We start from the raw sequence: 27,247 nt of genomic DNA on the forward strand, positions 1-27,247 counted from the left end.
ATGATGGACAAAACAAGAATGAAACAAAAGCACAAAGTAGAAGATCAAGGCATAAGATAAACAATCTAACCATCTATATTTTTTGGTGAGTCATTGAACTTTGTGTTGGACTAGTGAAGTATTACTCCAATCCTGGGCAATAACCACCATAGAGCAAAATACAAGGGTAGTTTATGAGATATAAAGTATATACGTAGAGCTAATGTTAATATTTCTTGGGATTTGCAAAATACAAGGGTAGTTTATGAGATATATACTTTAGAGCTAATGCTAATATTTCTTGGGATTTTGTGATGCCTTTTGCTTGCCCGTGGTTTAATTTGAAATGAACAACTATTTTGTCATGTCACATGACAAAGCTAGTGATGGGTTAGTTATAATCCTCAGTAGTTAATTCATCAATTAGGGTGGTGTCCATGATTGTTTGCAAAGGAGAATTGAGAAAACTTGCTTGTTTGACAATCTCTTAGGGTGGTGTCCATGATTGTTTGTGAAGGAGAATTGAGAAAACTTGTTTGATAATCTCTTCTAAAGCACACTTGCAAAAATTGGAAGACCACACTTGTAGAATTGGTACTAGAGCTTGGTTCCTTGGAAGAAGTTTAACAACTTAGGGAGTATCCCGATGGCAACATCTAGTATTACTTGACCCCTTAGAACTTTCGATGATCTTGATAAATAAAATGCTCGCACTCTTGAATTACTAGACACGCTTAGAGAATGCTTAGAGAATTTGACAATTTGAAAGAACTAAAGCTATCCAGAGATAAGAGGAATGATCTTGTTGACTAGTTATCATAAAAATGAAGTACTTCAAACAATGGCAATTCTAAGGACTACAAAGTTGTGTTGGAGAGAGATAGCTTGAAAGATGAGATACAAGCTAAACGAAAGAATGTCGTAAGTTGAAGAAGAATGTCGTAAGTTGAATAGTGAGATCATGCAATTGCATATTTTCATCTAAGAATCTAAGCATAATGAGCAAGCGTTGGAAAGTGAATGAGATTGTGAGGAGAGATCTGGCTAAGGCAATAGAGACTCAAGAAAAGTTCAAATCTGATACTTAATAGAATAAATTGCAAGCCAAAGAGAAAATGGTGGAGAACATTGTTAGGGAAATGAACAAGGAGAATGTTCTAAAATTGTAGAACAAAGGATAGATTAGAGTGAGAAACTTAAAGGAAACACCTCTAAAGCAAACAAGTGGACAAAAATTCAACACTGAGATGTTTCACATGCAATAAACTTAGTCATAAGACAAAGGAATGTTAGTACAATTCAAACTCTACGCCCTTTTTCGGTTATTGTTTCACATGCTAGCATTATGGACATAGATCTAAGAAATGCAAATCTAGAGAAAGACTAAGACTAGACCTAAATAAAAGTTACCCTATATGATACAAATGTAACAACTTTGGATGCATCACAAGGAGTTGCAGATTGAAGACAAATTTGAATAATCAAAGGTATATAAATCATAATAATGTGTGTTACAATTGCTATAATTATGAACATATTGCTAAGGATTGTAGATACAATGGTAATGAAATGAAAATAATGGTTCAATTAAGAAGAACAATGTGTAATATGACATCAATGGAAAGAGAGTTGATGTAAGTGACGTTAGAGTTGAAATGAACAAGATTTGGGTAAGAAAGGAACATATTGATACTTCTGGATAGATCACACCACTTCTTGGTGTGGATCCTTCATTATTAGTCAATTAGATTATTAAACCTAAAGGGGAGTTTTCATTAGAAAACCTATTGGCATATTTGAATTTGAAGTAGTATGCACTGCTAAGGTAATATTAGCTACAAATTGATTTAAACAAGCTACATGCAATTTTTTCAATGATTTCATGATCATATCGAGGCAAGTAAATTTTTGCTCACTAGTTATATCAACTTTATTTGGCAAGGCATATTACAATGACATTAAATGAATACACCTAATTGAATTATGGTTTTAAACATGTATCTTTACACATCATGTGACACCTTTCACTCTAGAGGTCTAGCAAAGAACTTACCAGAGAGAGATTGAAAAGAGATTTTGAGGCTACCAATTGAATTTGTTGACAAACCCTAGACGAATTAAAAATGTATTTATCTTTGTAGAATTTCGTTTATCTTTCGACATAATCATGAATACACCTAAGATAGTATTTTGGAGAAGCAACAATATGAATTTACATTGTACCTGTTTAAGTCTATGGAGAGTGATCTAGAGGGTACATTCTTGAATGTGTTCCATGGAGTTTTAAATGGTGTGGCTATACATGCATATGTACACTACAAGTTAGAGGAAATTGGAAGTTTTGATATACATAAACATTATGGTTCATTTTATGAAAATGGAATTCTTAAGGATGAATACCAAAAACTAAAAGAAATTAACCTAATCCAATAAAGAGCCTTTGTTGACTTTAATGAATCATAATGAATTAAGATCATTTTGAGAAGGATACACGATCAGTTCTTTTGGTTGGAAGATCAACCGATTAAGATTTGTTAGAGAAAAAGGTTAATTTAATTTCATTAATTAAATTATCTTTTCTCCCTTCTTAAGATTTCACTTTATGCACCTTTTGCATTCTTATTTAATAATTAATCAGTAATTATTAAATAACATTAACCTTTTACATTATCCTTTTCAGGTTCCGATCCCCTTCTATAAGGATAGATCGTTTGTAGTTATCTTGCATCTTTTTCATTCCTGAGAATACAATTTGCATATTTTCAGAGCAAACCCTCGCCTCTTCTTGTCTTTTTCTTCTCTGTGACAGGTTTTTACATGCAGGTATTCAAGGGCTTTGTGGATTTGTATTTTGTATTGCTCAAATCCTTCATTGTGTTAGAGCCATATCTACTGTAGCTTTGTTATTTAAAGAAAAAAGAGAATGAGGGTTTGACAGATCAATATGCTATTTTTTGTGAAAATAGGGGGGTCTTTGATTTTTGGAGCACTTTGAGGCTAAATAGATCTCTCAGTTGGATTTAGAAGGTGTCAAAACCCCCATTTTCATATAAAGTTCATCCATTTTGGACAATGTTGATCTGGGAGGCAATTAATTTTTGCAAACATGGCCGTACGACCTCTTGCATGTGTCAAGGCGATTTTTTCAAAAAAAAGAAAAAGAAAATCGGCTTGTAGAGCCATTTTTTGACTTCGACGCTATTTTTCGGGTGCTATTTTTTTGAAAATTCAACATTGACAACTTCTTTCTCGGCGTGCATAAATTTTCCAACCTTCAACCATGATCTCAGCATCACCTACACTTCTTGGCCACCACCTTTTATTTCCTGGCTGCCATTTTTTGGTTTTCTGGCCGCTACCTCTCGCCATCGCCTCCCACGAGTTGCTTCTATATATATATATATATTTATTGCATTTTCGAGGGCCCTGTGGGTTTTTTCTCGATATCTCGAGCATACAGAGGTCTTTTTTGGATCTGAAAGAAGTGCTAGAAAGCTGGTTCCGAGACGAAGATGACGGATCAAGTATTTTGTACCAGGTATTTGTGATTCATTTCTGGAGTTTTTTGCTCCTCTCATTTATGCATTCCTTCTAGCAGTTGGGGTTCAGTTTTTTGCATTGTGGGGGGTGTTTTGTCATATTGTTTATGTTATTTACTTATGTAAACCATAACTACATTAAAAAATAATTCAACGTCTTCTAAAACAATGGTCGAGACCTCTTCTTGTCTAGAGCTTTTGACCCCTCATAATTATCACATATGGGAGACCTTGATGACATGCTTCTTCGGTCAAAAGGGTTGTGGTCTTGTTTAGATGCAGTGCAATCAATTTTACAGAGGCATTTTGAGATCATGCAATACATAAACAAGATGAATGAGGTAATATGATTGATTGCTTTACAATTCTTTGACACTCTACAGTTTCATCTTGATGGGTGCAATACCTCTCTAGTTATGTGGATCAAGCTTGAAGGCTTGTTTGGTATAGTGAATGAGTCCAGAGCACTTTAGATTGAGAAAAAGCTTACCTCTCTTATACTGGATTCTTTTCCCTCCATTGAGGACTTCTTGATGAAATTCAAACAACAGAGATCTTTATTGCAGGGTCGTGGGAAGACAAAGACCGACATTGAGTGTATCTACCTAATTCTTTCTAATCTTCATGGAAACTTTTAGATTTTTTCTTCTACCTTCTATTCCACCAAAGATTCTTTCGATAATAGATTTACCATGCCATCCTTTGAGGTTTTTTGTGATCGGTTGACTCGAGAGCAAGCTAAGCTCTCTCAATTGGATTCTCTCACAGGCTCACAGAGTCATGCATTGGTAGCTTGGCCATCTTTAGGGATGAAGGAGAAGACTGATAAATCTCACTCTATAGAGTCTCAGATTGATTCTATCACTCATACTTCATGAGGGCCACCTCTAGGGATAACTTTAAGAAACCCCCTCCCCGAAAAATATATAAATTCGTGGCAAATCCAACATTACTTTTGGGGGAAATTTTTTTTTCTTTTGGTGATTTTTTTTAATGTCACTAAAAGTTTAATGTTAGATGTGAATTTTCTTTGATCATTACAAAATTTCATAAAATCAAGATGATTTTGTCCCTTTTGATACAAAGGGTATATATTGCATATGACAATTTTTCCCATTCATTGGAAAAATATATATATTGCATTAGGTGATTTTTCCTGTTTGTTGGAAAAAATATATATTTGATTAGGCGATTTTTCTCGTTTATTGGAAAAAATAAAATTGATTAGGCAATTTTTCCTATCTATTGAAAAAACATATATAATGTGTTGGCAAATGTGGCTGGATGACACGTATGTGGAATGTCCTATTGCATTTATGGCATGGTGGAATCTGTTTTTGAAAAAACAGTCTTTAAATTGTAGATAACCTGCTCAGTGGTTGCCATTACCGAAAAATAGGTGGTTGCCAAAAATGGGACTGCCTGTGAAAGAGAGATCATCGAATGAAAATCCTATCCTTGTTCTCAACCTGGATTTGTCTGTGGAGGAGGATGAGGAACAAAGTGATCTTACTACTGGGCTTATTGTAGCTTCACAAGTTTTCTCTATTAATCCTAGGGATGCCATCAAAGAGTTTGAAAAGGAGGAGGAAAAGACATAACTCCAAGTGATGTTTGTTGAAATGGGTCTCGACCATGCTAATTTTGAAGATCAAATTGCAGATGCGGTAGAACAACAAAATTGAAACTTCAATGCTTTTGGGATGTTTTGAAGGATAAAAGAAGTGTTACACGAAGAATCGTCAGTTTAGTTAGGGTTTATTTTTAAAAACATATTATAAAAAATGTATGATTTTGAAATGTAATGGTTCGAAGCTTTGTCGCTTTCCTTTTTGAGGGAAACCACAATTGTTATTGGTCCCCCTCCGTTGACATTTCATTCGACTGCCATGGTGGTAACTATGGAGCCCCCACCTATCTATAGCTAAGTGAGAGAGCGTAACAAGCTGGCACTTATAGTCTACACACACACACACACACACACACACACACACACACTTCATTCGACTGCCATGGTGGTAACTATGGAGCCCCCACCTATCTATAGCTAAGTGAGAGAGCGTAACAAGCTGGCACTTATAGTCTACACACACACACACACACACACACTGTGTGTGTGTGTGTGTGTGTGTGTGAAGATGAAATGCAAAGCAGATGCAAAGTAAAACCCTTTTTGTTGACATTTGATATTTCAATGGGCATGGTGTTTTTTTTGGGCTTTAGTTATTTTACGGTAATCATAAATTTACTTTTTAAATTTGTGTGAATCATAATTTCACTTTCTAGTAAGTACTTACTAGTTAGTAGTAGTACACAATACATATTACACATGCCACATGCAACTAGGAATTGATGTATGCAGTAATGGATTTTTGGGAAATGTTTCTAATATCATTTCATATCTCCAACATACATGTGTAACAACATCCATTTACAAACTATTGTCCGTCAGATGATAATATATCAACGATTGAAGGTTTATTTGGGCCAAACATTTGAAATGAAGCCTTGACCTTGTTCAAGTCTCCGAAATGGTGACATGTTTCCTCCTAGCCTATACCACTTGTAGTGGATAGTACATACATGTCTTTGTTAGTGGCATTCCCTCTTCCATTGGCTTCACACACATAACAAATTTTTTGGCACGAACTTGCATTTATGTTGAAAATTTGCGAAGATTTAATAATTTAAAACAAATGAATTGGAAGCCAAACGAACAAATATGTAAAGTCGAGACCATTTCTTAGCCACTCGACTTATTTATAGGCAATTGAGCTACTTTTTTCGTCATTGCTCATCTTGTTTTTGGTAGTCAATAGTCTAGTAATAGGTATATACTTATAGTGCTTGTTCAATTCTGTTCTAGTTCACTTGGTGGTAGTCTGGTAGAGTGGTAGGCCTTGCTTTCTAGTCAAGATGGCCACTTTAATTCGCTTGACATACAAATTGGAAGAGGAACAAAAGGCCTTTTTAGGTGAAGTCCTTGATGAAAGCTTCTTGTCAATCTGCAATGAGGTTGTTCCTGCTACAACTACTACTGTGCACTTCATTGTTCATGCTGTCAACACTAACATTACGTTCCAGTTTCTAGCCTCTTCTTGACCTCGGAGAATTAAGGGTTGACATTTTGCTACTCCCGAGGAAGACTTTTAAAGCAGAATACTTGGGGGGGATGACATTGATATTGTTACTCATGCAGAATTAGGGTTGGGGATCCCTTGGGTGGGTGAAATCCACAAGCTTTGGAACCTAGCCAAAATGTGGCCCTGCAACCATTTCTATTAGGCTTGATTGTTGGGCAATTGAAGCACCATAAGAAATGGGCACGAATTGGCTTGGATTTTCTCCAAAAATTGTATAACCTGGACGAAGTGGCACATGACAACCTGTGTCTAGAAGAATTCACAACCTTAGTCCGATCTTGTACTTTCTACAATGACTAGTACAATAGTACTAAGGTTTCCCCAGAAGTCTGGTTTCACTTTCCATTTTATTTTATCAAATTACAATCACTGTACATGCCTCTAAGAGTCTCTAGACTCTACCTCAGATTGTAATTTTCAAGTGACAATGAATATCAATGAAATTTCTGGAGTTCCATATAAAATTGTATTTCATTTTTATGCTTACTTATGCAATATTTTGTCATTTTCCAATTTTTATATTAAATTGTTAAGAAACAAAAACATTGAATTAAAATTAACTTATTGAGGTTTCACATTTAACAATCAGTTTAATCGATAGTTACTTTTACAATCAGATTTAACTCTATATTGGATAGGCTTATTTTACAATCAAATTTAAAGTATCATTGAAAAACTATTTCATTTTTAAAATTATAAATATTCTAATATATTTAAGAACTATGTTACTAATATTATAAAGTTAAAAGGTCATGCCACGATGACCAATGGATGAACAAAGATCAATGACTTTAGATGATTTTTGGGGCAAATTCGGCAATACCCAACTAGCTTTTCCAAAAGCCTAGGAAAGAAGACACATGACAAACATGATCAAGTGTGATATCACTATGCACAAAGTAGCACCATTTAATCAAGTTAGATCAATGACCAGAGATGCTTTTCAGGCAAATGTGGGGCACGCTCAACCAATTTTATAAATGCAACCAGAAAAACACACGTGTCATCTCTAGTCTCTAATAACTAATAAATATGTTATATAAGAACACTCAACTATTCATATTGTAATTAATTTTTAATTGAAACTTTAATTTTAATTAAAAATTTAAGTATGCTATATGAATTAGAATAATTTAACTATACTATATTAGGTCCTTAAAGTTAATTATATTTTAAGCATCTTCAAAAGCATAAAATAAGACAAATATTTATTTAATGTAAATTGTTTAGTTTGAAATTCAATGCACATTGCACAAATCCACAAGTGTTAATAGAATCTTGTTTTTATTACAATATAATAATAATTAATATTATAATTATAATTTAATATAATGATGCAAGTGTTAATATAATAAATGGGATGTCACAACTACCGTTGGATGAGCAAGGATTAACGACTCGAGATGTATTTTGGGCCAATTTTGGCAACACTCAACTTGTTTCCTAAATCACTCCAAAGAGAAGACACGTGGCATACACGTAATACTAGTGACTATTCGATAATCATTTTAACAGGGATGGTGGATGCCATACTAAAATGCCAGACATGGAATCAAGCCGACCACCATTCGATCAACTTAGATGAATGACTCCAAATGAATTTCAGGCTGATTTTGGCAATAGTCAACTTGTATTCACATATTCCTTGGGAAGAGGACATGTGGCATACTTGATGTAACATCTATTGTAGTATCCACATCCTTTACAACGATACACACCATTTTATCAACAAAGATCGAATGGCCCTAGTTGTATTTTGGGCCTCATCTAGAGTAGTCTTGCTTTCTCAAATGCCACAAAAAGAAGACACATGCCATACATAAATTAGGTTAGAAAGAAGACATGTGGCATTGATGTAGACCATGGTGTGGTAATGGGACATGTAAAGATCGATGGCTAACACTGTTGGAGCATCAAAGATCGACAACTCGAGATTTATTTTGGGCCGAATTTGGCTACCTTCAATTTTGTTTCGAAATTTCCCCTGAAAAGAAGTCTTCATAAATTAACGATGACTATTAGAGTTAATCCTAAATTATACTATAACATCGTACATTTATGTTTTCACTAATAACGATAATAGAAACTATCCACTGTACAATATACGATAGAATTAATATCAAGCACATACTCGAGTAATTTGCTTTTTTCCATACCATAAGATTTAGTTTTCACTATTCAAACTTGAATTTCTGTTATGTGCACAAATTACCAATCCAAGGACCAAAATTCAGTAAAAGGAGTGGAGTTGTGAGCATCAGAAACCTAGTCTTCTTAGACAACTCACAATGTCACAGAAAATAGTTATCAATTACAGTTTCAACTTTTCAAGTAAGAACTAAGAACCTGATTCCTGAACATGTTTTTTTACTGATAGTTTAGTAACTAGTATTAGCTGTAAAATTCTGGGTTTAATTTCCAATTTATCATGCATTATAAGCCTAAATTGTTTACTTTTTAGCATATAGGTAACTTGAAAAGTTAAAAATTACAAATATAATTTGAGGTTTAAATATTATATGTGTCTATAAATTATAATTTTTGTTTGTGTATAGTTCTGTACATTTTTCAACAATGACAAAAACATACAAAAGGAGTGGCACTGGCAGTGGAATTGCAACCTAAAAAATAATACAGAGGACCCATAAATTAGTTTTTGACATGCACAACCTTGTTAAAACGTCAAGTTTTACTGATGAACTCCATGATATTTTGGATCCTGTTATTTATGGAAGGAGTATTAAGGCAATCAGATATGCAATTGAAGATAAGTGGGATGATGCACAAAAAGAATCAAAATATATTAAATCAAACACCATGATAGAGACCGTTGTAAACAAAGTTGCAACGTGGACTAGTGGAATTGCCCGCTTGGGGTTCCCTCAAGTATTCCCTTGTCCAGAATTTGTAATAGTTTATATGACAAGTTAGGTTCAGATAAAAAACATTTTTATATTAGAGGGTTAACATACGCATTCAATCTACCTCGTGATCATAAACCTCCTTACAAATTGGATATTTTTTCGCAATGGTTCAAGATACTGTATCTCAACTATCAATGTGTTTAGGTTTGGAAAGTAATGAGAAAGTGGGTGCTAGCATTTTGGAAATGATTTTCAATATTCATTGTCTAAAATAACTTGTAAGATATAATTATATTGGGCACATTGTACATCACATGAACGAACAATTGTTAATGATTAAAAGAGGGGCAAACCCACTCTCATAGAAGACATTTAGATACATGACCTACTTGTGCTATCTTCTGTTATCAAAGCATCGTCACATTTTTGAAACAAACGAGCTTTTGCTTAATTTTGGTAAACCAATATTTGAATGGACAACTATGATTAGGATGGGTGATCCCCAAGGGAACTACAACCACTTTGAAGACTTATTTTTGGCACCACTTTGTCATAAAATTATAGGCACTTCAATGCCTAGATTGCCTGTGTCTTGCAAATGATTAATTCAATTGGGTAGTCAAATTCAACTGGCAGACTAGTACTTTATGGAAGAGTACATTGTATTAAGATTTTATGGTTCATTTGTAGAACCCTACAAACTTCCTATACATGTGACAAAGAGGGTATTTGCATTGGAATATGTACGATAGATGGAAAGCACAGATGTATTGTTTTATGATTAGCAAAATAAAACCATTTTTCCTTCCTTTCCTATTAGATGCAAAGGGTTCACATTTGAGAGGAGAGCATTCATTGTGGTACACGAGATTTTTGTAGTTTTTAAATTTGATGTTGCCAAGCATTGGCAATATGACCCACTAACCGTAATTGGTACAAAGCTTGTACATAATGGGAACTCTGCAAGAAAATGTCAACATAAGAGTGTGTCATTGATTGAAATATTTAAAAATATGGATTCATGGTAAGAGGTCAAAATAAAGATGGAATAATGCTCCAGTGAAAAAACATTTCAATACATGAATTGTCAGCACAAATTAAAGAATTGCATAGATAGAAAGAAAAAGTGCAGCCTGTGACACCCTACAATTTCTACTAGAAAGCATATCACCCAAGTAAAAAACATCTTCTAGATGCCATAAATCATGGTTGTGCAACTGCAAAGTGGTGTCGATAGAAAATTAATGCATTTTGGGAGATGAGGAAGAATCTCGGTGAACCAAACACCTCTGTAGATTTTGAAGACTTGCTTGAGGATGAAATATTTAACAAATTATGGGATACTGAGCATCCATATGTAGTAGCAACACAATGTGATGTAGTTGATGAAGGCAATAAGTATGAGGTTTGTAAGGATCCTTCATCCATAGCCATAGTCACTGCCACTGGTTCCATTGAATCCACTACTCCAAGCAGTAGTATATTTGATTGAACAACAACTAGACAATATGTTGTACTTAATCAACAGACAAGGAAAAAATATGGCATAGGGGAAAATATGATAGAAAAATTAGGTTATCCAAGTGATGGTGGGATGGGTATAATAGGTCAAGGAAATTGGTATCCACTCATAGTACCAAAGGTACTAAAACGTGGTCATAAACCAAACATTGGAGATGAGTTAGATGACCCATCAGGTTCAAAAAAAGATGAACACAAGATTTTTTTGTCCCAGGTGGATATATAACCTCCCAAGTTGTTTCCTCTAGAAAAGGTAAGATGCAACTAAAATTTGATAAGATCCCTACCCCTAGATTTGAAGGTCACTATGCAAAGAAGAAAAAGGTTTTAGACATTGATACTAATACAATGCCAGTCTCAACTCCCTCAGCACAAAACCTTCAGAACAGTCCAAAAACTCTACTTGTTAGTGGCAGTGGGACAAGATTAGGAAGGGGTGATACCGTTGGTATTGGTAATCCTCAAAATGGAATTATTACAACTTTGGGCATTGGTGGAGACAAGTACAATGTTGCAAGTGCTCTTTCTCCTTTCAAGCATCATATTGTATCAACAGACCCAAATTTTGAATTCAATAATTTTGTATCAGATTTTCAAGAAACCACAAAGATGAATAGAAAAAATACAAGGCATTCAAGAAGGGTGTACTTGACGTGGTTCAATCTCAAGAATCTGTATCAAGTAGGATATTTCCAACATATAACAACAACAAAGAAACGATGGAGTTTATGATTATTTGTCCCCCACAACTAGATAATAATCCGCTAGAAAGTGAGATAAATCCATCAGATTTTCATGTTAGCACACTATCTATGGATTTCTCCAAAGTAAAAAATGTGGACAAAGTCAGTGTAGCAAAAAAGACCAACTTTGTGGTCTATAGTTCACTATTCAAGGCAGAGAGAGAGAAAAAAGGGTTGGAGAAGGCAACTGAAAAGTTAAATGTAGACTTGGTAGATGAAAAGGAAAAGGAGAAAGCAACAGATAGTAGGTGCAAATAAATAGAGAAAAGGATTACAAGTGCTTACTCTCAAGGACCAAGTGTACAACCTCAACTAGAAATTATGGAGGCATAAATGAAAATTCTAAAGGAACAATTGGAAGAAAGCAATAAAAAGATATCTGACGTAAATGTAGAGAGAGAAGTAGAACTCAAGATGTTGAAGGAACAATTGGAACAAAGCAATAAGAAACTCAGTGATACTCTGAACCATGTTAATATGGAAGCCGATTAAAAACTCAAAAAAGTAGGGGACGAATTGCAATAAATAAATAAAAAACTTGAGGATGAAAGAGCATCTGTTGTAGATATTCTCAAAAAGTTGGAGTTTAGTGGACATACAATTAGTAACATAAATAAGTAATTGGACAATGAGAAGGAAAAAGAAAAATAGTGGGAAGAGAAAGCAAAGGAAATAAAGAAATAAAGTGAAAATTAATTGTCATAAATGGTGCGAGAGGTACAAAAGGTTATTAAAACAATCAAAACCTTGGAGAACAACTTCTTTGAGTCAAATGAAAAAAAACAAAATTTAGTCAAGCTAATTAAAGAAAAAATGTGGAGGGAAATTATGGAAAATACCAACATGTTGTGTGATTGGTTTGAATTGCATCAAAGTTTTTGAGCTGTTTGTGGGAGTATCGAAGATCAGATTGAGAAGAACAATGACCTTTTTAAGCTCGAGAAGACTGCAAGATAGATTATACACATAATCAACACACATAGTGATAGGTATTTGGCCAGCCAAGGAGTTCATGACCACATTAGTTATCAGTAGAGACATCAACTATCATTGAAAAATGCCATATTATAAGAGGATGAGAGGAATATTTGAAATCAATTGGGAGAAAACTCACCAAGATGGATGACAGATAAAAATTAATGATAAGTCTTGGTTTGCCTACTCCTTGCTCTAGTAATTCATCAATGACATTCATTAGCAGGGAAGCTTATAAAAAAGAGTTGGAGGCCAAAATGATGTCTAAAGTAGTCAAGTTTCCTCAGTATTCAACTCCTGAAGGCATTTTGAATTGCATCAAACCATTGGCGAATTTGAATGCACTATTGGATGTAGCATTCCTTTCAAGTAAATCTTCCAAATATGGAAGTCTGACGAAGTTAAAGGTCATCTACCAAAACATAACAAATGTTAAAACACCAAATGAAATAGACTTCATCCTAAAAAAGATGAATGAATATTCAGTCATATCATAAGACATCCATCAGGCATCGCGATATGTATAATGTGACACTTGGAAAGTGATTTTAATCATCTTTGTAGTGTTTACTTTATTTCTATTTGTAATTGTTTGATATGATTTTAAAGTTTGAACTTTATTTCTTGGATATAATAAATGTAGCAGAATTAAAATTTTCTATTTTGCTTACTAGGCCTATCAAATGCAAAGGAAAAAAAAAAACTGATACTAAATTTGATGCTAGTCTAAGAGTTTAAGACTTTTCCCATGAGGCAAAATGACCTAAAGCTATTGTTGTTCCCTTATTTTTATATTTGTATAGAAGAGAATTTAGGGTCATTTGCTAAATGTTATAGTTGTAAATTTAGTACTTTTAACTCATGATTATGAAATTGGCCATTCAAATTTAACTTTTGTAAATTGAAATCATTGAATTTTATCATTTGATTTTCTATATTTTCACAAAAATCATTAAGGATTGTCATTGTACCATAACAACATATCATATGAGTATAATAATACAAATAAAAAATAATAGTAATGGTAAAATTTGAATGAATCTTGATTCATGAATCATGACATCATCTAACTTAGAATGCACTTGTTTGTTTGACATTAGACATTTAAAAAATGATATAACTTATTATGCATGATAGATGAATCATGATTAGATTCATATAATAATTTAGAATTGACACATCATACCATAACTGTCAAACTTGTCACATCATCTCATCATTTGAATCTTCTGATTCCTCGGCATGAAGTTCAAATAGTCCATCATGCTTCATGTTTTCTCCAATAGGCATACCTTCGTCATCTTGATAGTAATCCTTAGCTTCAACATCAATACTACCACTACCAACACCACAAGTTGAGTTACTGATCTCATTGTTTGAAAGGTTGCCCAAACCTCTTCTTTGGTATTTCTTCATCCACAATTTAGTGCCTTTTGTAAGGAAAAGTATTGATTTCATATCTTGATGTATACAACCTCAGACAATTTTCCAAATTCTTGTCTAGTTTGTTTCTTACCTTTGATTTTAGGAACTGTAAAGCATTGAAAACTCTCTCATCCTCCATAGACCCCAATATCATGGTCAAACATAATTTAGCAAGCTTGAAAATTTTTGAAATTGAATCTCGCAACACTTCATTCTGAGCTAGATTTGTCCAAAGTTTGGTGATTGATTCTTCTCTGGAGTTTTGCATAAGATCATATTATTCCATCATTGTACAGGCAAAACAACGCGACTGATCTCTCAAATGAGATTCATCTAAAACTCCATTTATAGTCACTCCATTGATTCATTTGGTTTTGCAAAATTGATCTATCAAAACCATTAACTTATCTCGAAAATATTTAGCACTTCTTAAACTCCAGTAATGGGGAAACACAACACACATTAATTCAAGCAATTCATGTCGAAGCAATCTTTCTCTAATTTTTGAGGAAAGATTATAAGAAATATCCTTCACAGAATTCATTATAGACTCAATAATCTATTTAAACTGATGCAAGAGCATCTTGCATGGGAAAATTATTGAAAAAAAAAAAAAATTATTTGTGGAGGAGAGAGAAAGTGACGAAAATTAGAGGAGAAATAATAAAAAATAAAAAAGGGGAAAAAAGAGAAAAGAAAGAAAAAGAGGATTTCTATTTTCGAGGTGCATAGGTGGCATAATAGAAAAAATAAAAAATAAATGATTGTCATTCCATTTATCGAGGTGTGTGGGTAGAATTCTAGAAAGTTATGAATATTGTAGAAAGTTGTGGATATTGTAGAAGGTTGTGGAGGAATTCTAGAAGCTTGTGGATAAGTCATGCATGGGGTGGTAAGTGCCTATTTAAGCAAGGCATATGAGCATTTATAATCAAGCTCAAGGAGAAGCTCAAGGAGAAGCTTGAGAAGGAGTAGCTTGGGAAGTAGAAGCTTTGGAAGGAAAGCTTGGAAAGGTGAAAGTTGTGGAAGGTGAAGGCTTCAAGGTGTGAAAGAGAAGGAGGGATTAAAGAGTGAGTTTTCCTGAGTCTGTGGATAGAGCACCGAATGTGAGGTAGTTTACAGCAGGATTGTGATGGATTTGTGAGTGTGTAGACAAAGCGCCGAATGTGAGGCAGTTTAACACTTGGATCTTGGATTATGTTTGTGAGAAGAGCTAGTGACTGCGGTTTAGAAACAAGGAGGTTTCTTGGTGGCTTGCGAGCACAAGTTGAGATCTCAGAGGTTTCTACTAGAGTGTGGATCTGGACTAGCTTAGGCTTGGATTGGATCTTGAGAGATCTTGGAGAAATGTTATTGTAATTGCTATTGGATTTTCAAGTATAATAAAATTGTCTTCATATTGTTGCATTCTTGGTTGTGATTTGGTAAGGGTGGTGTGGCCCTTCGTCAGTGGTATCAGAGCGTACCTTCATTATAAACAATTCCTTTGTAATAGTTAATCTTTGTTATGTGGGTTTCTTTCTTTTTCTTGTGGACATGGGCCTTCCGTAGTAGTGCATTGGTATCTCAACATCCCATATATTGGCACCCAATTCCCCCTTTACATCATTCTTTAAAAAGTTATCAGGATTATCCAAATTTGTGATTCTCATCCACCCTGAAAGTTTTTCATCCATAGAAAATGAATATGAATTTCTATAGAGATTATCGAAGGCCGCACATGTCATTTTACATAGCGTATTATATTCTGCAATATACATATATCTTTGTTGGATCTTCTTCACTATATTTCACATTTCCTCTAGCACGAGGAGAATGGCTACTAACATTAAGAGTGTCTCTACATTACATAACCTTTCAAGCAGATCACCATATTTCCATTGACCACCTTGATCATCACAAGTTGATTCCATTGTACCAAGCAATGATGGATATTCAGAAAAAACTCAGTGAGCTGGTCCATCCAAAGACATTCATCTAGTATCATTATCCTTAAGCAACTTTCTCCCATTAGTTAGGCTATCAAAACATTGTTGAAATTCCCTAAATCGTTTAGGACTTTGACAAAAGTGCCTATAGATATCTTTGATTGAAAATTCAATTTTGTATATTTGTGCTTGCTAACAATTCCAAAAGCTAGATTCATTCTATGGGCCATGCAGTGAATGCCAACAACTTAAGGTGCAACAAATTCTTTTAACTTTTTGAAAAGACCATTCTTGTGGCCTTGCATTATTGAAGCTCCATCTGCTCCAACACACCAAATTTTTGGCAATTGTCATTTCTCTATATTCAATTAGGGAACTCTTTACTAGTTTAAATATGTTTTCTACCATTGAATTATCCTTCATTTTAACAACAATTAGTAGATTGGGTTGGTAGACAATGTTGTGTACAGTATAGACATGCATGCATACCTAGGAAGTATTGTCTATTGCTGTCACCTCATCTAAAGATAATGCAATGAAATTTGATTCTTTAATTTTTTCTCTAATATCTTCCTTTTCAACCTCAGCAAGACAATTTGCCCATTCCCATTTGCTATTTACTGACTAGTGACCCCTCATATAAAAATGAACTTTTGCAAAGTGTAATAAAGTACTCAATGATGGGCAGCACACCCTTTTCTTAAAATATAGAAGACGACACTTAACTGAAAAACTTTACCCATTTCTTGAACTTCCATTGCTTTTCTAATAAGAGATTCCATGGAGCCCTTTACTTTAGTAGGCTTCATCTATATTTTCTCCTGAAATTCTAAGATTTTTGCATTCTTAATATGTTGACATTCCTCCTTGGTTTTCCATCTTGTAACTAATTTTTCCACTCCATCTATAATGCTTATCATAAACTTTACCCATATGGTTTTCTATGGTGTCAATTTTTAGTTGCGCCCTCTTTTCCTTTTTATTTATCCTTGAGCATATTGTACATCCGCATTCTACCAAAGGCTCACCTTTTTTTGGATTGCATATAGGTTTAATGAATGAAAACTTTGAGGCCCATTCTATTTGAAAATTCCTGATTGATATATCCCAATGCCAATTTTTGTTGGATTTTGTACTAGTTTGTGCATCGTATTTCTTTTTTTCCTTCCATGGTCATGCACCATCACCATCTTTGGAATTATCATCCAAGTCTATTATATTATTTTGGCTTCTATGGGTATTGACTTGCAGATCTTGGCTACTTTGGCTATTTACCTAAATATCTTCTTCAAGTTCATCATAATCAGATATATCAGGTTCGCCAACTTCTTCAATATGTGCCAGTAGAACTAGTTGTGGCAGTGGTTGGGAATCTTGTAAATATACTTGTGATGATGTTTCTTCCTAATTTTTCCATCAAAATATGATGCCAGGTGCGAGTGCACTTGACCAGCCTTTCTAGGGGGCTATGGAGTCTCAAGCTTCTATCATGGAGGATTTCATTATACTTATGGTCTTGAGAGATTCTCTTGAGATGTTTCATTTGTGCATTCTTTTCTATCTCTTTTGGAGTAGAGTTTTTTGCATTGGGTTTTCTCTATTTCATAGAGATTTGATTGTGATTGGGTACCTCATCAAGCTTTGTTCCTAGGACCCAAGTTTGCTTTCCACATTGCATTGTAGTTTCCTTGCTCTTTTTACATTGTTTGTAGCTACATTGTTGCTCATCTTAAGGGGGGTATTAGAGAAAAAGGTTAATTTAATTTCATTAATTAAATTACCTTTTCTCTCTTCTTAAAATTTTACTTTATGCACCTTTTGCATTCTTATTTAATAATTAATTAGTAATTATTAAATAACATATACCTTTTAGGTTACCCTTTTCGGGTTTCGATCTCCTTCTATAAGGATAGATTGTTTGTAATTATCTTGCATCTTTTTCATTTCTATGAATACAATTTGTATATTTTCAGAGCAAACCCTCACCTCTTCTTTTCTTTTTCTTCTCTGTGATAGGTTTTTACATGTAGGTATTCAAGGGCTTTGTGGATTTGTATTGTGTATTGCTCAAATCCTTCAAGATTATGACACAAGGTTGAGGTATCTCAAGGAGAGGATCCTAAGCTACCCTTTCTCAAGAGTTACACACGAAAGATTCTTCAAACAATCAACAAGGAACAAGATGTTATATGCAATAGTTCAATAGGTGTAATTATTTAACTTCACATATAAAGACAATAACATGCTTGGTTGTGAGGCCTTCTAGGTTGTGACCTTATACAAAAGAAGAATTACAAATAAAAGTTAGAGGTCACATCTTCTATCCACAAATCTTAAAATCTTCTAATATGAAATATACCTTCTTATATGTAAGGAAGCTTCTTATATAGCCAAATAAGCCACAAGTTAGCTAGGCAGACAATTAATAGTATTATAGGTCCAGTGTTGGAAGAGTAAATCAAAACCCAAGAAAAGGACAACATAAGATCACACACACTTAAGGATAGGTCCACACGGGAGTTAGGAGTTGGCTCCTAACTACACAAGATTCCATGTCACTAAAGAAGATTATACAAATTGAAACAACATGCCTCACTAGGTAAAAATTACAAGAAACAAAGACTACAAAGAATGATACAGAACTCCAAGCACAAGGAACCTCAAAGTATGTGCACTAGGACAAGGATCTAGGTTAGGTCCTTGACATGATATTAATTGTGCACAATATGAAACCATATGTAGAAACAAACACTTCATAAACAACAGACTAGTACATAAAATAAAAAATATTTTTACTTGATGCAAGATTTCTCATTGACCCAATATGCTCCTACATTAGACACCTAGGGTAAGAAGAGAGCTGATGTCCACATCAAAAATCAAGAGTGTTCTGACCTAAATCATAAAGATCCAATTTAACCTGTGATATCTGTGAATTATCTTCAACATGTTTTCCTTTCCACTAAACAAGGTATTCCATGTAATCCTTTCCTCTGGTGCTTCTTATTATTTTGGTATTCAAGATTTGTTTAATTCCCTCCTCTTTCTTCCTTGGATAATGTGGAGTATTAGTCAACTCACTTTTAGACTCATGGTACTCAAAGATATCAAAATTTTTGAATATGAGTGAAATATCCATATCTCTTGGTAACTCAACTTCAAAAGCATTTCCACCGTCAAATTTTCTCAAAATTTCACAAGGCCCAAACTTCTTCATCTCCAATTTTTTGTATGTTCCAACTGGAAATATTTTTTTCTTCAAATGCACCATTACCTAATAAACTTCATTGAAATGTTTATGTCTCCTCTGATCAAATTGTTGTTTATATTCCTGATTATTGAAAAAGAAAAATATCTCTTACATTATCATGTAAATCCTTTATAAAATTCATAAAATCTTCAGCATCAACACTACTCTTTTCTTCCTTACTCAAGTTTCTTAGTTCTATAGTTCCTCTAGGATGCAATCCATTTATGATCTCAAAAGGTGTCTTCCTAGTACTTTTGTTTAGAGGGTTGTTGTATGCAAATTCAACTTGTGTCAAGACCAAGTCCCAATTTGTAGACTTACTTCCAACCAAGAATTTGAACAAGTTACCCAAGCTTCTATTCACAACTTTGGCTTGTTGATTTGTTTGAGAGTGAAATGTAGAACTAAACTTAAGCTCAATATTCAAATTCTTCCAATGTGTCCTCTAAAAGTATCTAGTGAACTTAGTGTGTCTGTCTGAAACAATTTTCTTCGAAAATCCATGCATCCTCACTATCTCTTAATTTTTTTATGCTATATGTATTGCATTATATGTTTTCTTGCAAGGTATGAAATGCTCCATTTTAGAAAATCTATCCACTACCACAAAGATATGATCAAAACCTCTATGAGTTCTAGGTAATCTAAATACAAAATCCATGCTTATATCTTCCCAAGATCTACTAGGAATAGGAAAAGGTGAATACAATCCAAAATTCTAATGAGTTCCTTTAAATACTTGACAAACTCCACAACTTATCACAAATTTCTGAAAATCCTTGTACATCTATGGCCAATAATATGTTTGAAGAATCAACTTTAGTGTTTTATCAATTCCAAAATTTCCATCAAGTCCATTACTATGCTTCTCTTTAATGATGTTACTTCTCATAGATCCTTTAGGTATCCAAAGTTTAATTCCTTTGAATAACATGCCATCCTGAATGAAATAGTCAATCCACTTATCTTGTTCAACTATCAAATGATACTTACAAGCTTTCCAAGGTTCTACAAAATCAAGGTCAATTTCATACAAAGTCTTCAAATCATCAAAACCAAGCAATTTAACCTTCATTTTTGTTAGAAAACTCTTTCTACTCAAAGCATCAACAACTTTGTTTGATTTTCCACTTCTATGTTTCAACACAAAGGTGAAATTCTATAAATATTCTAACCCACTTCATATGTCTCTGATTCAATTTGTTCAGACTTCCAATTTACCACAAGGCTTTATGTAAATATATAAGACAAATTCCTTAGGCATTAGATAATTTCTCCACTTCTTCAAAGCTTGAATAATAGCATATAATTTTTGATTATAAATTGAGTATTTCATTCTTGCATCATTCAATTTCTCACTAAAGAAAACTACAGGTCTTCCTTCTTCACGCAAAATAACTCTAATTACTCAACAAGGTTTGGTATCATGAGTATTGGCCTCCAAAATATCAACATATGATATTAACCAAATACTCTGAGTAATGGCCTTCAAAATATAAACACATAATATTCACCAAGTACTCAATAAGGTTTGATATCACATTTAATATTATGAGTATTGGCATCCATAATATCAACCTATGATATTTACCAAATACTCACTAAGGTAATCACATGCAAAATATTAACACAAGATATTCACCATATACATATCATATACCTATACAACCAACTCATAGAATATCAAGTGAAGGACTCCTAACACTTAGTTGTTGATTTACAAGATATAATCTATCATGATCTATTTCAAAATTTACATAAAAATGTATATCATGACTTAAGTTATTGTAAGATCATCATCTTCGACTAACTTTCACAAATGCAAGTGATAATCATTTGGAATTCGTCACTTCCTCATGATGTACATAGGGGGTAGGCCCGTTAAATCATGTAGTCACAAACATGATACTAAATGTTTAGATGAAGTCAAAACTTCCTCCAATTATGATATGATCAAGAGTTTGAAACATATCCTCTATCCACTTCTTCAGACAAATGTGTCAGACTCCCTCTGAATTTGATATCAATCTCCCTGTTCCTACAAGAACATTCTCATAGGAAAAGATCAAGGCAAATAACTATTATAGCATGTACAAATATACAAATTAAAGAGAGACTACATTGAGTAGAAAAATGAAATAGTTAAAGGATAATAAATACTTATCTACACATCAAGACCCTTGATACAAATTTCTACAAATGAAGGTCCTTATAAGAGTTTGTCAAAAAATGGGAATGGAACATTGGTTATTAGTCTCCCCCTTAATGTAAAATTATAACTTTGAAACACATCCTCTATCTGCTTCTTCAAACAGATGTGTCAGACTTCCTCTAAATTTGATATCAATCTCCCTCTTAATGTGAGAACATTCTTGGAGGAAAATATCATGGCAAATAAATCTTACAACATTTATATAAATACAAATTAAAGAGGGACTACATTAAGTAGATACATGAAATACCCGAGGATAATAAATACTTATCTACACATCAAGACCCTTGACAAGTTGCTCCAAATGACGGTCCATATAAGGATTTGTAAAAAAATGGGAATGGAACATTGGTTATTATCCCCCCCCCCCACTACAATGTATAATTTTGACTCTTATATCATGGAAATGAATTTGCATCACATGAAATATGGAAAAAATCTCTCTCTAATAGATCTTAGAAATTTAGTCTATTTGCACTATGAGAGGATGCAATAGAAATGATTAGGTTGATGTTTTAGCTCTGGTTAACAAACACATCACTATCATAATCAGAGTCATTTCCAACTATTGCATCATCACCAGCTTTTACATAGATGTGCCCCACTCTTTCTCCACTATTATATTATACTTGACATACATATTTCATAAAACAACATCTTATTCTAATTCAGTTCCAATGACATTTGCATCAAATTCATACAAATATTCTTCTCATATGGCCATGATGTTGTCGTTGTGCTTGTAGTGGAGAATATGAACACATAGATGCTTCTTAGATGACCATAATTTTTTGGTCACGATTGGTGTATAGAACATGAATGCCATTTTCTCATTTCTCCCTCTGCAGTTCAAGCTCCTGCTAATTTTCATATCCTCATCTTGGAAGAAACAGATAACAAGTTGTATATATTCTTCCTCTTTGGTAAATGATTCAACTTAGTGATACTACGAGTTGTCTCCACATAGTTTATTTGCATATGTGACTTCATCAAAAAAACTCTCCACCCAAAAAATATTATGTAATCTATCTTCATCCAATTGTGAAGTTGTAAGATTCCGCATAGCCTATGGATTCTTGCTTGAACAATACTTTAAGTCTCTTTCTTCACTCCCTCTAGTTGGTTCCAGTCATTGCCAAAGGTCTACTGTAGCACTGTTGCTATTTGGAGGAACACGAAAACTAAAAAAAATAAAGAGTGTCATGAATAGATCCAGAAGTCAACATCACACCAAGCAATTTACGAGCCCCACACCAAGTAGATCAAAATTATCAAATTTGCAAGCACGAGTTCGAGAAGAAATAAGGGGAGTATCCTTGTGGACAAAATGATGTAATAAAAAATATTCTTTACAAATATTGGGCAACATGAGGCCATTACAAGTATCCCAAAATGGTCAAACATTGGTTGGACAATGTATGCAATCACAAACATTCCAAACATGTAGACATGATGAGTTGTAAACTAGCAATTAAAATATTGATTCCATCGAGTAGAGGGTGATGAATAGTTTGAATAATTAATCAACACTTTATTTAATTTTCCCTTAGACTATATTTATTCTCAAGTCTCTTTAATTTAATTGTAATATTTCATGATTACTGAAATCTCATAGATTGGTAAGGAACTTGTTGAGATTATGTGTGTTGCACACATTGCATAATATTGTTATATTATAATATATTATTTTATTATGTGATGTTGTACCTAGGATAACTTAGATGGATGTGTAACATGGTGAGATTCCCATGGGATATCCTTGATGAGTTGTATTGTAACATTGCAATAATATTTGATGTAATTATTTAATATTGGGAAAAAAGAAATTAAATGTTCGATACTAAATGTGGGTCAATAGGGGTTTGGTAGCACATGGTTTATGTAATACCACTTGATGGTTTTTTTAGAGACTAGTACTATAAAAGTAACCATAAGGGTAGTTGTAGAGAGAAGGAAAAAATACAAAAAGAAAAGTTGATCGAGACAAGGCTTGACTATTTAGCCAAGGGAGCATTTGTGAAGGTTGGAAGCATGACATGAGAAATGTGGATTCATGCTTGTTCAAATGGATTTATTGGTTGTGACTATGACTTTGAAGGTTTCCATGGTTGTATTGTAATGGTATTTTTTTAAATAATACATGGTGATGGATGCTTTGGAGGTTGGGTTTTTTTTTCCCTTAATGAGGGTTTCCCAGGGTATATTTGTATCACCTTTCTGTGGGCATGTTGTCTATTCTCTTGCATGTGGATTTAAATTACATATTTATTTTAGATTTATTATGGGTTACATGGACGCAGTTATATTTTTTGTTGCAAGTTTCCTTATAAAACTTTCTCTGATACATGTTATTTTTCAAAATTGCTGCAAATGTACTAAGCACAACCATGTATTTGGTATGTATTTTACAAATGGAAATGATCTCTCTCTCTCTCTCTCTCTCTCTCTCTCTCTCTCTCTCTCTTATATTGTGGATGGGACATGTCCCTTCAAAGGACACAAGGACATGTCTATTTGTTTCATAACTTTAGTTTAGTCTTATGAGTTTATCCAACTAAAGCTAATACATATTAACATGCAAAAGTTTGGTCTGAGTTGATAGAGCAGGTGAGGAATAGGAGGATTGAGAAGATGGTTGATAAGGTTGCAAAAAATGAAGGAAATGGTTGAATCAAGGAAGAAACATGGAGGAGAATAAAATGTTACTATTGATGTAGATGAAGAGTCATCCATTTATTTACCTATTCCTATGACAAGGGAAACTAGGAGTTTTTCTCATGCTACATCTTCACCTTTAGTGAAGAAGGCCATTCCTTCACTACAAGTTGAGAAATACAAGTTAAAAATAGTGAGAAGCATAACTAAGTATAATGCCACAAGACCAAAGAGGATGAAGACACAAGATGAGGGTTCTTGTCCATAATCAAATCAATCAAAGAAGGAGGTTCAAACTAAAGGTTCTACAACAACAAAGGTTGTAATTGAAAAGCCTATGAGTGTATGTAAGGGTGAAAAGAATCCTAATAAGATAATAAGGTTGTTAGACATGGTATCGTAGTTACTATGAAGAAATATTTATCAATTATTCAATAGAAAAGATAGAAGAAAGTTAGAGAAAGGAGTAATAGATCACATGATTAATTTCAATAGGGCTTTAGTAGAGATATAGGATTAGTTACTTGAACACTTGTATAATATATTAGAAGAAAAAACATTGGTTTCTTTGCAAGAAGATCAAATATTCGAGAATCATATATATTTGGGATGGTGGTAATCAATAATGAGGAGATGAACAATTTGTTAGAGAAAACTAAGATTAGGCCTATTGCAAAAATGAGAATAAATATTTTAATGTCTGGAGGGATAGATGAAATCATTTCTAAGGTAATGATGTTATTAGTAGGATGCTTGTGGAAGTGAGACCCAATTTTTCTAAGAGGAAGGAAGATAAAAAATCAACTTATGATCAATTATTTTCTACAATAAAATAACCAGGAATATTTCTTGTACGATTCCCCATAACAATTGATTCATAAGAAAATATCAATTTTGAGAAATATTATCTCAGAGAAATGATGACTAACAAAGGACATTCTACAACTATGTAGTGCCTACCCCTAGTTTACTTTTCATGTTATATTGCCAAATTCTTTTAGGCCAGCTTTTATGGTTATGTGTTCTGATTATTGATGTTTTTCATACTTAGTTATTTATTTGATGAACTACTTGATACTTGGTTATTTTGTGTGTTCATGGTTATTCTTTTGATGACGATGCTTTGTATGTTTCATATAATGATTTCAATGGTTTCATAATGATAGTTGGATAGATGATGTATATACATTTTTTATGGTTACTTACCCCATACTTGTATGCATATGGTGTACACATATGTTTTACTTTATGTTTGATGTTTCTGATGTGGTTGAGGGAGGGAGTCATAGTCACTTATTATTTGGGATTTACATGATGTACCACTCCCCACCATTTCCTATTTAGTTTAGATTTATATGCTTATGTACATGATCAACTTTTATGTAGATTGGAGGTACTAGGCATCAACTTCCCTAAATTGCCAAAATGAGCATGTTAGAATATATAGTCCACCAATATAATTGAGAGGGGGGGGGGGGGGGGTGGTGGTGAATCAGTTATCCAATTATTATTACAATTATCAACCTTATTAAACCTTAACCATATGAGCAATATAGTTTGAAACCATAACAAGATATTCATACACAATAATACTAGATATGTTAACTAGGGAATTGAACCCTTGATTAGAGGAAAAACCCTGGTGGGGATGGTACCCATAAGATAATTTACTAATATAAACATTCCTTGTTAGAGGATGTACTTTTTTAGGAGTATATGAAAACATTAAGTACATATCAGTCCTTGTTAGGAGACTTTAAATCCATGTTAGGAGATTCCAACCCTAATAGGAGTTGTACAAACCTTGTTAAGAGTTGTAGAAGGCAGATGGACCCACTATTCAAACAACCTTAGGGACAAGACCAATGAAACCACTATCCTAATGATCTCTATATTATTCCTTCCATAATAATAGAATTGAACTATGCTTTGTTTCCTCTTTCTTTGTTCTATCAACCAGACTTTTTCTCCTTCTAATCTTGATACTAGATCACCAACTTTGCATCCAATAATCACTTGAATCACTTACTCACATTTACCAAATACTTTGCTCCTTGTTTGCACTCTTCAAACTTGATTCACATCTAAAAATCACTTTATAATCAAGGAAAATACTTTCCTTTGTACCAAGTCCTCAAAAAAATTCCTTGAGTTGGCCTTGAGGCTTTTCCAATTAATTATAATAGGACCATAATAAGATAATTAATTATTTCAGAACTACACGACACTATCAGCTCATAGTCTATACAAATTCTCACAAATGCAATGCTAGGACTTACACACTCTCTAACATCATCATTATATTGTTTTCTATCACTATATAACTTCATGTACCCTTATTATATCTCTGTTAGGAGATACAATCTAATCATCAAAAATTTCTTATTAAGAACTTTGTCTCTGCACCCCTCTCTGTAAATCTTGTATATCTTGTATATTTCTTCAACTTATGTTATGTTCAATTAACCTCATCATCAAGACATATTTTGAAACATGTCCTTAACCATGTGTCATCTGAATATAAAAACATTATCCCTATGACCACGATCTTTGTCTACTACTTTGTCAGTCTTCACAAAATTACTGCTATATTGACATCAATGACAAACATAGTCATGAATGCAACATTTCAAGACTGGCACATGCTCTCCAATGCTTAGGATACTCCCACAAATGAATACCATCAGCATTCATGCTATGAATCTCCCCCTTTGGCATTGATGGCAACATAGATGAAAATCATCTAGGTTCTAAGAATACCAAACAACACTCTGCTGTTGCTTCTGTTTTCATCTTTTCAAATATTCTTCATCAGTCAAATCTAAAATCATCTAGAACATTGCTCTATTCTACATCTTTTAAGATTGGCATAAGTTATTCACATGCTAAACAACTGTTAGCTTCTCCCTCGTACATCATAACTCTTCATGCTGTGTATCTCCCTCATAGAGATATTCCTTCTCCTTTTTCTTACATACATGAATCTTTCTAAATCTTCCTAATAAGGTGGAGA

This window comes from Cupressus sempervirens, chromosome 3 (assembly GCF_028749045.1).
Source record: "Cupressus sempervirens isolate cs-2001-9-10 chromosome 3, ASM2874904v1, whole genome shotgun sequence".
Taxonomy (NCBI): domain Eukaryota; kingdom Viridiplantae; phylum Streptophyta; class Pinopsida; order Cupressales; family Cupressaceae; genus Cupressus; species Cupressus sempervirens.